Consider the following 12,695-nt stretch of genomic DNA (forward strand, 5'->3'; position numbering starts at 1 on the left):
CCGCCTCCGCGCGCGCCAGCCAATCGGTGCGACCGCCGCCTCGTCCCGATTTGCATAGCCGGCGATCCCTCAGCCCACATCCTCCTGACGGGCGTGCAGGCCAGCCAATGAGCAGCTGCGGGAGGCGGGGCCGCGGGCGTCCCACGAGGTGAAGATGCTGCGGGCGGAACCTGCCCGGGCGAGCGGGATTCGGGGGGCGCTCGAGCCGCCGGGCCAGGGCGGGAAGGAAGATCCGGAGCGGGACTCGGGATCCGGAGCTGGAGCCCCCAGGTGAGTGGCGGGGGAGACCCCGGCAGACCGCGCCTCCCCGGCCCCGACGGCCGACGCGGCCGTGCCCTCCCGCTCGGCCCCCCGCCCCTCTCCAGCCTCCTCGGCGCCCTAGCCTCTCTCCTTCCCCCGTCTGTCCTCGCGCCTGACCTCTGAGCTGACACCCGCGACCCCCGGCCGCCCCCGCAGCCTCGCCCGTCCCTGCGCGGGCCCCCGCTCGGAGGCACGCTCTGCAGCCTCGCCGCCTGCGTGCGCCCCACTGCCATCCTCCCACACGCGCTGCTCCCCGGGCCCCGCACCCCCGCCACGCGGCGGTCGCCCCCGGGTGGGCACCCCCTCTCCACCCTGCCCTGCCCCTGGGGACCCCCACCCGCCCGCCTGGCACAGGGCGCCTCCCCACCCCCCTACCTGCTGCTGCTGCTCCTGCGGCTGCGGAGCCCCGTCTGCCGCACCGCTCCCTGCTGCACCCCCTCCCACCCCGCCTCCTGGCCCCGGTCCTGGGGGGCTGCTGCAGGGCTGCGCAGGTGGCCTGCAGCATCGCGGGGTGCCCCCGGGTGGGGGGAGGCCCCTGCACCCACGTCTCAGCCCTGCTCCCTGGTCACCAGCTCCCTCCCCACCCCCACTCCCCTTTTCCTGCTCAGCCCTAGTTTGTGATTCAGCATTTTCGGGGTGGGTAACTTTCTGGGCTCCCTGCTGTGGCAGAGAGCTGGGCTTGGGACCTAGGGCAGCTGGTGTGGGCGCTGGGAACCGCTGAGCCCCCTTCGGAAGCAAACCTGAGCTGCCCGGCCGGGAGCCAGGCGCACAGCCGGGGCTGGGGGCCGTGGGGGTGGCCACTGTCTCCCCTGCTTGCCGGCCAATGTTAAACCACATCCAAGGGCTCTTGGAGAAATGGGCCGTTAGCGTTTATGGAAATTAATTCGCACACATCCGAGGAGGAGCGAGAACACCAAGTTCGGGCCACAGCTGTCCCACTATCTGTCCTTTCAGGATTTCTGCTCTCCGCAACTCCTCCCCTCCTTCCAGAGAGCCAGCCCCCACCCCGTCCCCCAGTGCCGCATTCAGGCCCTGCTGCCCACCTGATTCATGCCGGCAGACGTGTGTCTACTGCAGAGCCTGCTGCCCGGCGCCTAGCCCCTGTGCTTTTGGGCTGCACCTGGCTCCCAGTTTCCCGTCAGTCCAGCCCCAGATGGAGCCTCTGCAGTCTGCACTCGGCTTGGTGGCACAGACAGCGGTGGGGCCTCAGCGTGTCCCTGTGTGCTGGAGGTCCAGTCTGCCTGTCCTCTGCTGCAGCGGCGGACAGCTGCTCTGCTGGCGCCCAGGGGTCAAGCCAGGCAACGGGGCCAGCAGGGGCAGGAGTTGTGGAAATGCATGAAGTCCTTGCCGTGTGTATCTTGTATGGCTGGCAGGAGCAGGCCCGGAACCCACTGCCTGCAGGAGGGCAGGTGAGGTGGACCCCTGGCTTTCTCCAGCCTTCCGGCCGAACCCCAGCAGTTCAGGTGGCAAAGGTTGATTCTGGCAATTTCCACTAAGGGCTTGGCAACAGGAGCTTCTCCGCACCTTACTGTGTACTGGCACTCAGCTGGGGCAATGAAACCAACAGGGTCCAGTCGCCCTGCTGGAAACCTGGGGGTAGCGGGCAGCAGAGGGCGTCCCAGCCTCCAGGGACCCTGGCCAGATACAGGCCGTGCTTGGTGCCTGGTTGGTATCTCGGTCAACTAGTGTCGAGGCTCCCCTAAGCAAGGAGCTGCCGCTAGGGGTGACCAAGCACGGGGACGCCCCCCCGTACCTGCCTCCAACCCTGCTCCCGGCAGCCAGGAGGGCCTGACCTCTCAGAGGGCAGGGACTTCTGCAAGGTCGTGGGCCGGGTCTAACTGCACAGGCCCACTTGGTGGTATTCCTTCCCCGCTGGAGCTCTAGGAAGCTTGGCCACCCTTTGGAAAGCCAACGTGCTGGTTCCCTCGTGGACATCTGGGTCACTGGACGGCTTCAGAGAAGGAAGCAGAGAATAATTGCTGATTAGTCCCTTGTGCCCGGCTATCCCATGCCTAAGGGCCATTGTGGGTGACTGTCCATCCACACCACGACCAAGCGGAGGGACAGGAGACAACAGAACGGGGACTGTCCACACCACAATGGGACTGCACTTCCTGCCTCACTTTACCCCAGGGCTGGTTAGCCTGGCTGGGGAAACTGAGGCCCGGCCAACACCAGGCTGACCCTAGGGCCAACGCTCGCCGTGCCGTTCAGCCAAGCTCCCGTAACTGTCAGGAATCCTCCTGGCTGTTGGGCATCTCCGGGGGTGCTGGCATGAGTGTGGATTTGGTGCCAAAGCCTGCTGTGTTCCCTGGTGCTGCCTTTCCCTTCCGCGCGTTGCCACCTGCTCCACCTGCACGCAGTCCACCCTCGGAGGGCGTCTGTCCAGGGACGGGTGCTTGGTGCCAGTGAGATGTACGGTCAGCCCAGCCAGGGTAGCTGAGGGCCTTGCCCTGTGGTGACGTTGCAGGGTAGCCTGAGGCTTAGGCTTCCTGCTTGACCTGGGCTTGGTGGATGTGTGACGCGTCCTGCTCAAGTGGGCCTGCTGGGCTTGGTCACCTGTGCCACATCTTAGGGAATTCAGAGAGCGCCAGCCTTCCCCTTCTGGTACCTCTGCCTGCTGCCCCAACCCCCAGGTGCTAACATCCCTGCTTAAGTGGCGCGTCAGGAGGCCACTCGTAGCTGCGCAGAATAGCCAGAGGCCGAGGGCTTGTATGTGTCCCTGTCTCAGAGCCGTCCCCTGCCCTGTCTTGCTCGTGTCCTTTGTGTAGGCCTCCTTGAAATGTCCCCACCCCGTGAGGCAGCCCATCCCCTTCCACATCTGACTCCCCCACAGTGGCCCTGGCAGAGGTGACCCGTACACTGGGAGAACCTGCACCCTGGACCCCGCTGTGACCTTGAGTTCTGGCTGGCAAGTGGCTGACACCTGCCATCCAATTCAGCAGCTAAAAGCCTGGAATTGTAGCCCACTTCCGGTTAGTATAACAAAATGCCCGGGACCAGGTGGTTGGCAGAGAAAAACAAGTTTATCTGGCTTGGGTTCTGGAGACCCGGAAATCCTGTGTGCGGCTGTGGCACCTACAGTACCCTGGCAGGACCCTTCCCGACATCTGATCAGGGTGGCCCAGGTCCCAGGGCGTCTGTGGTCCCAATGTGACCACATCAGATTCTCCTCGCCTCCTAAAGGCTCCACCTCCGCGTCCCCGCCACGTGGGCGGTTCGTAGTGGAAATTGTGGTACACCAACCCTGGGGGACACGCTTACCCCCGGGCACCTGTGCTTCTGCCAGTGGACAGCCGAGGGCTTGTCCACTGGCATCCTCTGTCATCGTCTTCCTGACCATGACACGGCCCCTCGAGTCCCAGGACAGTAGCAGGTGCTCAGCAAAGGTCACCCTCTCCTCCAACCCAGAGGCCGAGCCCAGTCTTGCCCGTCCAGGTCCCCAGTGGCTCCCAGGTCGCCCCCCAAAGCCAGAGTGGGGTGACTTTGGATTTTACTTCATGGGCCCAGTTGGGCTTGTTGGGAGGAGCTGCCTATCCTAGGAAGAGACTGGTCAGCCTCCCAGTGGGCCCGCCAGGCTGCCTCCTGCATACCTGTGCCTCTGTCGCAGCTCAACAGCCCAGGCCGGTGGAGGTATGCCCAGTATGCCCTGCCTACCTTCGCTGAGGGTTCACTTTCACCTCCAGGACCTTTCAGAGCACACGTGTGCCTGGCTCCGTGGCTGTCAGAGGTGGCCTAGGAGCCCTGCCGCCCTGGATGCTCCGGGGCAGCCACAGCCTGCAGGCAGGCAGCACACAAAGGCCAAATCTCTAACATGCTCATTGTTGAGGTTTTCAGGTTATATGGCCCAGCAGTGACGTCATAGATACCCAAATGGCCCCTTGGCAGAACAGAAAGTTCCCTGCGCCTGAGGCAGGGGGTCAGAAATAAGGAGAAGGAGAGGCTAATGTCTCCACACAGAAAATGAGCTTAAATTTAAAGCTAACTCTGTTTGTGTCACTAAAGGAACCAGGGGCTGAGAGCCAGGAGAAAGGTGCAGCGGGCATTGGCCCAAGGAGCAGGGCAAACCCCACTGTGGCAGCTGGAGGCCGGCAGTATGGTGTGGTGGGAGGCCCAGGCAGGTAGGAGAGCGGTCAGAGACCAGGTGCAGACCTGGGAGGGCACGGGAATGTGGACGAGTCAGATGAATGGGAAAGGGCTGCCAGGCTGGACAGCGACGAGGGGCCGGGGGTCAAAGGGCTGCCAGGCTGGACAGCGGCGAGGGGCCGGGAAAGGGCTGCCAGGCTGGACAGCGACGAGGGGCCGGGGAAGGGCTGCCAGGCTGGACAGCGGCGAGGGGCCGGGGAAGGGCTGCCAGGCTGGACAGCGACGAGGGGCCGGGGGTCAGATGAATGGGAAAGGGCTGCCAGGCTGGACAGCGGCGAGGGGCCGGGGGTCAGATGAATGGGAAAGGGCTGCCAGGCTGGACAGCGGCGAGGGGCCGGGAAAGGGCTGCCAGGCTGGACAGCGACGAGGGGCCGGGGGTCCACTCATAGCGAGTCTCCCAGGCTTGCCTCACTCCGCGTGATGGAAGGAAGCAGGGCTCTTGGGGGGAGCATAAAGCTCGGTGGGCTCCAGGTCACTGGAGTTCACACGAGTGCTAGCGCCTCCAGGTGACTGCCAGCCACCCACAGGTCACAGCTGTAACAGTGGACAGAGTCACATGGGGTTCAAGGTCAAGAGTAGAGAGAGCAGAGACTGGGGAGCAGCTGTGGGAGCAGGAAACCCAGGGGTGAGGGAGAGGGAGAGTACAGGGCAGGTGGCCACCACCGAGGGATGGTCCAAGCTGAGAGGGGAGGGCCTGGGAGAAGGAGCAGGGGCCTGTGCTCTGCAGAACACCCCTGCTGCGTTCCAGGCCCTCTCATCGTGGGAGCACTACACCTCTACGTGGTTCCTAAGGCCTCCAAGTTGGCCGAACCAGAATCTCCCCTCTCAGTATCTGGGTGGGCAGTTGACAGTGACAGAAGGCGGGGCCGAGCTGCGGGCGGGGGGGCGGGGCTGGAGGGTGCAGAGGTCCACACCGCTCAGGGCCCCAGCTTCCACTCGGCTGCGTGTTTCCTTGGTGCGTTGTTTACTTCTCTGCCTCATGGGGGCGCTTCTGGGGGTCCCCAGGAACTGTGGCACTGGGGCTTATCTTTTCAGTCTCATCAGTGGCTCTGCAGGAGGTGCCTGCAAAGCCTGCAGGGGGCCCAGGGTGGGCCTAGTGGTCCCCGGCCATTCCAGGGGCCTGGCGACAGCTCCCTTCCTCCCTCCCAGCCCCTGGCCGCAGCCCAGGACTTCCATGTGTGTCCCCATGCCGGTGCCATCTGCAGGAACATGTCCTGGGTCTCCCCACCTCTGCCTCAGTTGGGGCAGGTGCCCAGCACAGCCCCAGGTCACCCCTTTCCAGGGACATGCTTTGCTCCTCAGCGTTCCTGCATCCCTGTCTATAAAGGGAAGTCCTATGTGCTGGGCCGGGCACTTCCTGGGTGCTGGATATGCTGCCCTGCCTCCTCTGCCAGGAAGGCAGGAGCAGGCCGGCTGGGGGTGGACCGTGTCCTGCAGGTGCCCGTGCAGTTATCAAGGGGCCCAACATGGAGGGAGTCTAGAAGAAACACCGCCATCTGTGAGACCATGCACGGGGGTGCACCCACGGACCAGGGTTGACAAGGGCAGGTTGCCACTCTCAGAGCCCAGGTGGGGGAGGGGACTTTGGGGGAGCCACAGTCTTGCTGGGCCAGCCCCAGGGTGCCGGCCAGCCCAGCAGATGAGGCAGGGTAGTGTCTGCACGGGGGACAGAGAAAGAGGCAGGATGTAGCCAGGCCTGAAAGTTGTGGGCACGGAGATGGATTTGAAAGACTGGGTGTTGGGGATGTTGGGGTCTCTGCAGCTCTTCCTGAACATCGTGAGGGGTGGTTGGATGTCCTGAGCTGGGACACTTAGCAAGAGACGGACACTGACCGGAGCCTCCTCTGAGCCCACAGCACCCTCCCTCAGTCCAGAAGGTTCTAGCAAAGCCCTTTGGGGTACCCTTGAGAGGGACGTTGAGTTTGCTAGATTCCTCTGCCTCTTGGGCAGCCTGGTAACCACTGAACTTCCCACTACTGGAGGGGCCCTGCCAATTGCTGAGCCTTCTGGATGCCAAGGCCTGGCAGCTAGAGCCAGGAGGACTGGCAAGGCACCCAATGCCAGGCCCTGTGGGTTCCCAGGCCTCCCATCCGCCCCCAGCCTCAGGAGAGTCCTCCAGGCTCCTAGATTCTGTGCTCTGCATTAGGACAGGGGAATTGAGGCAGCAGTGTGGGGCTCACCCCCGTGGGTGGAGCCGGCGTCACGGGGGCGCTCTCTGACCAAGCCCCTGGGTGCTGTGCTGTAGTCCTCCTTCTAAGCATGCTCCGCAGGGGTCGCAGCTGCTGCCGGGGCCCTGTTACGATGGGCATACATGTCCGCAAGCCCTCTGCACCCCAGCTTACCTTTGCAGGCACGAGCAGGAGGGTGGCTGTCTATCAAGAGGGTATGATGTTCCCCGGCAGGTGGGCCCACGGGTGACAGGGAGCCACCCTCTGAGCAGCCCAAGGAGGAGGGAGGGAAGGATGCAGCCCGGCTCCCAGATCTTTCTTTCCCAGCCTCAACCTCAAGTACTCCTCCCACCCCAGAGAAGTCGGGGAAGCAGGGCACAGTTGGCATCTCCGCCATCAGCGCCTCCACCACACACGGTAGCACAGGGCCCTCACCCAGCTGGGAGCGGGCCTTTCCCCCACCGCACACGTTTTATTTCCTAATTTGTCTCAGTGCACTTTCTGTGGCCATCCATTGGGCTGCCCAGATGTCGCTCGATGTCCTCTTGGGCTCCCCGGGGACCCAGTTATGTAAGTGGAATTTCAGGGAGCCAGTGCGTGGGCACTGCTTTCCAACAAGCTCAGCCCTGGCACCCCAGAACCCCAACCTTCTGCAGTGGGGAACAGTCTTGCCAGCCGGGAGAGTTTGGGCGGAGTGCCTGGTGGTCCTGTCGTGAGTGCCACAGGTCTGGACTCGGCGGAGCCTGCTGGCTGTGATGGTGGCAATGGCACGGGGCTGGCTTTTGGACTACCAGCGTGGGCGGTGCATTAATCTTGCGTGCCCTGCCTTGTGGTGCTGGGACCTAATCCTCTGAGAGCTGCTTTGTTATTTATTCTTCCAGTCCCTGGGGAGCAGGGAGGAGCCCGTGCCCAGCTGGCTAAAGGCGAGGACTGCCGCATTTCCCAGGTGGGAAGCAGAGCCAGGGCTGCGGGCTGCAGGGCTCCATGGCCCGGAGGTGGGCCAGTTCCCCCCAAAAGAAGGCTGCCTCTCTGCTAAAGCTGGCAGGTTTTAGGGGCCGGGGCAGGAGACAGGGATTGCATACTGATGCCCATAACGTCCTGTTGCCCACAGTCAACCAGAGGCGGAAGGCACTCAGTGGAAATAGACAAGCTTTGGAGCACACACAGTGTAATATGTTGTTTCAATGCTTCCCAGATGGCACTTTCAGGCTCTCCCCAGCCCTGGGGGATGAGGGGTGGGCAGCCTCCACCCGGGGTCCCAGGGCTTCCCCAGTGACGTGGCCTGCTTCTCTGAGCCTGTAGTGTTTTAGAAACATTAGAAGAGATTACTGCAATAGAGGTCCTTGCCTTCACACAGAGAGACAGAGTTGCCAGCATAGCAGGGTTCAGTGAGGTGGGGAATCCATCAGACAGAAGCTGAGAGAGCCCAGCCGTTCAGACTTGGGTCAGCCAGGTCACGTGGGTTAGCGGAGTACAGACACCTGACGAGCTGGGCAGGCCCCTCAACAAAGACCTGAGAGCTAAGGGCTGACCTGTGGGCCAGAAGGGCATCTCATCAGAGAGCCAGACGGGCCTTCCAAGGAAGTGGGGTCCTCTGCATTTCCCCTTCTGGCACCCCCTCCTCCTAAACAGAGGGTTTCCTAGGTGTGGAATGAGTGGGATCCACCACTCCCATGGTTTGATTACCCCACAGTAGCAGCCTGGGCAGCCCCTTGGCACCAGCCAGACAGGATTCCCCCAGGGCGCCTTCCTCCAGTAAGGGTGTGGGCAGGCCCTTGCAGTGGCCGTGCAGGGCCTCCTCCAAGGTGTCCTCCCAGGATTGCTGCATTGCTGGCCGTAGGCACTTGATCTCCTCTGGCCCCTCACACGCAGAAGCCGGCATCTGACTTTGATCTGACACTCCTCCTTGGATTGAGGTCCCGCCCTAATCCAGGATCCCTCCCCTCATCCCCTCTCCATAGCCCTGTCTGCTGGCAAAGGTCCCCGTCCCTGGAACCAGGCCTCAGTGTCCACCCACTCCAGCAGGTTCCGCCACGGATTCCCAGCCATCCCCCCAAGGCTGCTTCCAGAAGCTTCGTGACTTGCTTTCTTGTCTGGAGATGACTTTCCCTGAGCAGGAACTGTCCATCAAGGGCCATGGACGTGAAGGACAGGGTTATGGGCATAGAGGGTAGGGTAACCAGGAAGTTGGAGTAGAACAGGCTGGTGGCACTGGACCTCATTTCATGGGAATCTGACTATTAAGCCTGGAACAGGACCGAGTGTTCACCGCTTGGTTAGGAGTGGGTCTCCCCTGCCCACTCCTGTGGATGTTTCTAGAAAGCAGAGTCACCCCGCTGGTTCAGAGCAGTAGCCCGTGGGAAGGCCAGGCCTGCCCCCTAGGCAGTCACTGTGAGGACCAGGGTAGGACAGATGAGGCCTGGGCCATGGAGGGTGCCTGGATAACAGGATGTGAGGGGGACTTAGGGCAGCTCCAGAGAGGCCTGGCCAGCTGAAGTCTGTCCTGTGACCTCTGTCGAGGGCTGTGGTGGAAACCCACAGGTAGGATGCTGGGAGCGCCTGCCGTCATCCACCTGTAGCATGCAGCATCCACCTGTCTGGGAGCCAGTACCCAACAGTCATTCTGTATGGACACTGTGGCCAGCACGGCCCATCCCCACAGATGCCAGCCCAGAAACTCGCATCCGTCAGGCCAGGTGAGAGTGGGGACCAAGTGGTGGACACATCTGGGCACCGTGAATGCTCTCCTGGGACACCAGGGTGCTGGCCTCTCCCTCCTCCTCCCCCCTGGGGAAGCCAAGGCAACACGCTGGAACGGCTCCACGGCCATGTCTGTCCATCCTTCCGTCCATTCACGCACTGCCCCGTTTGTCCACCCACGCGTGGGCTGGGCCTCCTCCTCCCCTTGTGCTGCTGAGTCAGATCTTAGAGCACTCATCATCAGGATGGGAAACTTGTTTTCTCTCTGTCACCCCCCAGCCCCTCCCGGCTGTGTTTCTCCTACGTTGGCTTCGCTTCGAATGCCACTCCCACCAGGAGAGAAGACTCAGCGTTTTCTTGATCTGCTTCCGTTGTGGACAATCAAAACTAGACCTGCAGATGCTGTGTCCTCATCACTGTTACTGTGACCATTGTGGGCAGGGGGACACGTGTCTTCTGGAGACCCCCCACACTAGGCCTTCTCCCTCTCTCTCTCTCTCTCACACACACACACACACACACACCTGCCCTTGGCTCCCTGACTGTCCTGCAGGGAGAGAGTTCCATCTCTCCCTGAAGCTGCCACCAGGTAAATGCTGCAGCCGCCACTGGGTGGAGATCCTGCAGCGACCGCCGTGGCCACAGGGCCACTTCGTTTTGGTGTGGCCTGCAGGCACTGCCTGAAGCCCTCTGGCTTTGCATGCCAACTCCCAGGGGAGCACTGAGTGCAGAGGGGAGGAAGGCAGAGGTACTGCCTTACCAGGAACCCTGCCCTGGTGCCACCGTGGCAGGGAATTCTAGACGTGGGCCCTTCAGCCTGAGACTTTCCTACTTGGCGTGAAGGGCGGGACCCTTTGGGGAGACATCTCTGGTCTCGGGCCTGGCCTGGGCGCTGGAGGGAGGCAGCAGGCAGCCCTGCCCGCTTCCTCTGGGAGTAGCCACAGCGAACGCTGTTAAGGCTGGAAATTGGGCACATGCACGCTCCAGAGGGAGGAAGGCCAAGGCCCCCACTGGTGCCCCTCACCCTGGGGAGGCACAGCGGCCCCACTGCCCCCACAGCCCAGCTATACTCTCTGAGTCTTTGAAATGGGCTCTGGCTGCAGGTTCAGGTCCAGCCGTGAGTCTGGGGTCACTCGGCATCCAGATCTTGTGTGCAGGGCCTGAGCCTTGATCTTCACCTGTCTGCTGGATCGTTTTCCACACATTGGTAGGTGGCCTGGGGTGCCGTGAAGGCCAGTCCCCTGTATGCACAATGCACACCACGTGCCACCCCCTGGCCTGGGGTGCCGTGAAGGCCAGTCCGCTGCACACAGGGCACCCCACGTGCCGCCCCCTGGCCTGGGGTGCCGTGAAGACCAGTCCGCTGCACACACAGTGCACCCCACGTGCCACCCCCTGGCCTGGGGTGCCGTGAAGGCCAGTCCGCTGCACACACAGTGCACCCCACGTGCCACCCCTTGACCTGGGGTGCCGTGAAGGCCAGTCCGCTGCACACAGGGCACCCCACGTGCCGCCCCCTGGCCTGGGGTGCCGTGAAGGCCAGTCCGCTGCACACACAGGGCACCCCGCGTGCCACCCCCTGGCCTGATTAGAGGCGTGCTCCCAGCACATCTCCAGGTACGTGCTTGGCCATCAGATGCCTTGCTGACAGGTGGGATGGACCCGTGTGTATGTACGCATCCCCACCTCTACCCATGCCTCCACCTGCCCACCCAGAGCCTCTCGCCAAGCTGACCCTGAACACGTCCTGGCAGGCTCTGGCCTCTCCCTCCATGCTCTTGATCAACTTGCTGTCAGGGGAGGGGCCCTGACACTCTGACAAAAAAGAATGTCAACACAGTTTTGAGGGAAAGAGACCGGTGGGGATGACCTGGAGCTGGCCCTCTGCCAGAGAGGCCCTTGTGGGACCTGGGGTGAGGGGAGGAGGCTGCTGGGTCAGCGGGAGAGGATTCTGGCAGCTGGCACTCTCTCTCTCAACAAATGCTGCCCACCCCTCACCCACTGGCTTCCCCCTCACCACACGGCTCACATGGGCACAACACAAGTTCATGTGTTCTCCCAGAGGCCAAACATACTCCCTGACAAAGCTTGCCTGGAAATGAAGCCTGTCATACCTGTTGGGTGTCAGTGGGTGGCATGTCCTCATCACCATTAAACTCATTGGAAAAGAGAGTTGGTGTGGTTTGGCAGGTGCACACAGTGGTGCCCAGCCCCAGGGGGTCCAGGTGGACCACTGGGCAGCTGCTCACTAGTATTTCAAGGACAGGCTGAGGCCCTGTCCCTCCTGCTCAGCTGAATGCAGGGGTGGGGCAGCTGGGCCGGGCTGCCAGGCGCCCCGAGCTGGGCTGACGTTCACGTGCAGAGATGTGAACCAGAGAACCATCGTCGGGAGTACCCGGGGCCAGATGGCAGAGGGCTCAGTGCTTGTGGCTCCGTGGGGGACACACCTGCCCCGTGTGGCTTTAGGCAGCTGCTCAGAAGTGCAGGTGGAGAGGAGTTGAGAGTGCAGTTCCCTCTCTGTCACCGTCCACCCCCCCCAGGGTAACCACTGCCCAGGGAGTGGATGACTGTGCAGACCCAGAGCACAGCCTACAACCCAGGGACCGAGGAGTTCCCAAGAGATGTAGACACACAGCATCCCTCCCGGGGACCAGCAAGGGTGGGGGCACTGGCTGCCATAGATAGAGGAGAGCGAGGGGGAGAAGCAGGCAGGTGTGTCCCTGGCCAGCAGGGCAGAGAAGGGGCAGGTCCCTGTGTCTGAGTCCAGGTGTGCAGAGAAAGGGTAGGCTGGTGTGCCCACAACCGGATGTTAAGAGAGGTAGGTGTGTGGGAGGGACTGACAGGTGGAGAGCAAGATGGCAACGGGCTTGCTGCAGGTGCTGCTGCGGCTGCAGAGAAAGGCATGGAAGGAAAACTGGTGCTAGCATGTAAACACAAGGTCCTGGTGACAGGTTAAAAAAAAACTGATGCAGGTGCTTCCAAGCCCAGGGAACAATGAGGTGGCAACAAGAGAGGGGTGCTTCAGGGGCATCTAGCACGGCCAAGTCCACACTGGGCGCTCCAGGTTCAGAGGTGAGCTGGGGGCCAAGCAGTAGGGAGACCGTGGGTAGGTGAAGCTAGAATAGCCTGGAGGGCCATTCGGCAGTAGGCAGACCAAGCAAGAAGAGGACTTAGGGAGGTGAGGGGGGAGGTGGCACGGAGCTCACAGGTGCGTGTTAAGGAAATTGACCAGAGACCTGACACCATGGGTGGGAAGGAAGAAGCCATGTTTTACCCTTGAGGGCACCAGCCTGGACCCACCGTCATGGCTGGCCCCAATGGACGGTCCTTTCACAGAGCAGAGGCCTAGAGGGCACCAGCCTGGACCTCCTGTCATGGCTG

At 62.4% G+C, this 12,695-nt stretch overlaps 1 protein-coding gene across 2 annotated transcripts in view; it reads left to right on the plus strand.

Moving 5' to 3' along the window:
- The first annotated feature begins 59 nt into the window (after positions 1-59).
- Positions 60-12,695, plus strand: part of KCNAB2 (potassium voltage-gated channel subfamily A regulatory beta subunit 2) — a 67,975-nt gene continuing 55,339 nt past the window's right edge. Inside the window, exon 1 of one of the 2 annotated variants that reach the window (XM_058674492.1) lies at positions 60-270. The gene's annotated coding sequence lies outside the window, so the exon portion shown is untranslated. The remainder of the gene's footprint in view (positions 271-12,695) is intronic. The other variant, XM_058674506.1, reaches the window with a different exon arrangement.

The sequence above is a fragment of the Ochotona princeps genome, chromosome 2, assembly GCF_030435755.1.
Source record: "Ochotona princeps isolate mOchPri1 chromosome 2, mOchPri1.hap1, whole genome shotgun sequence".
In the NCBI taxonomy this organism is placed as follows: domain Eukaryota; kingdom Metazoa; phylum Chordata; class Mammalia; order Lagomorpha; family Ochotonidae; genus Ochotona; species Ochotona princeps.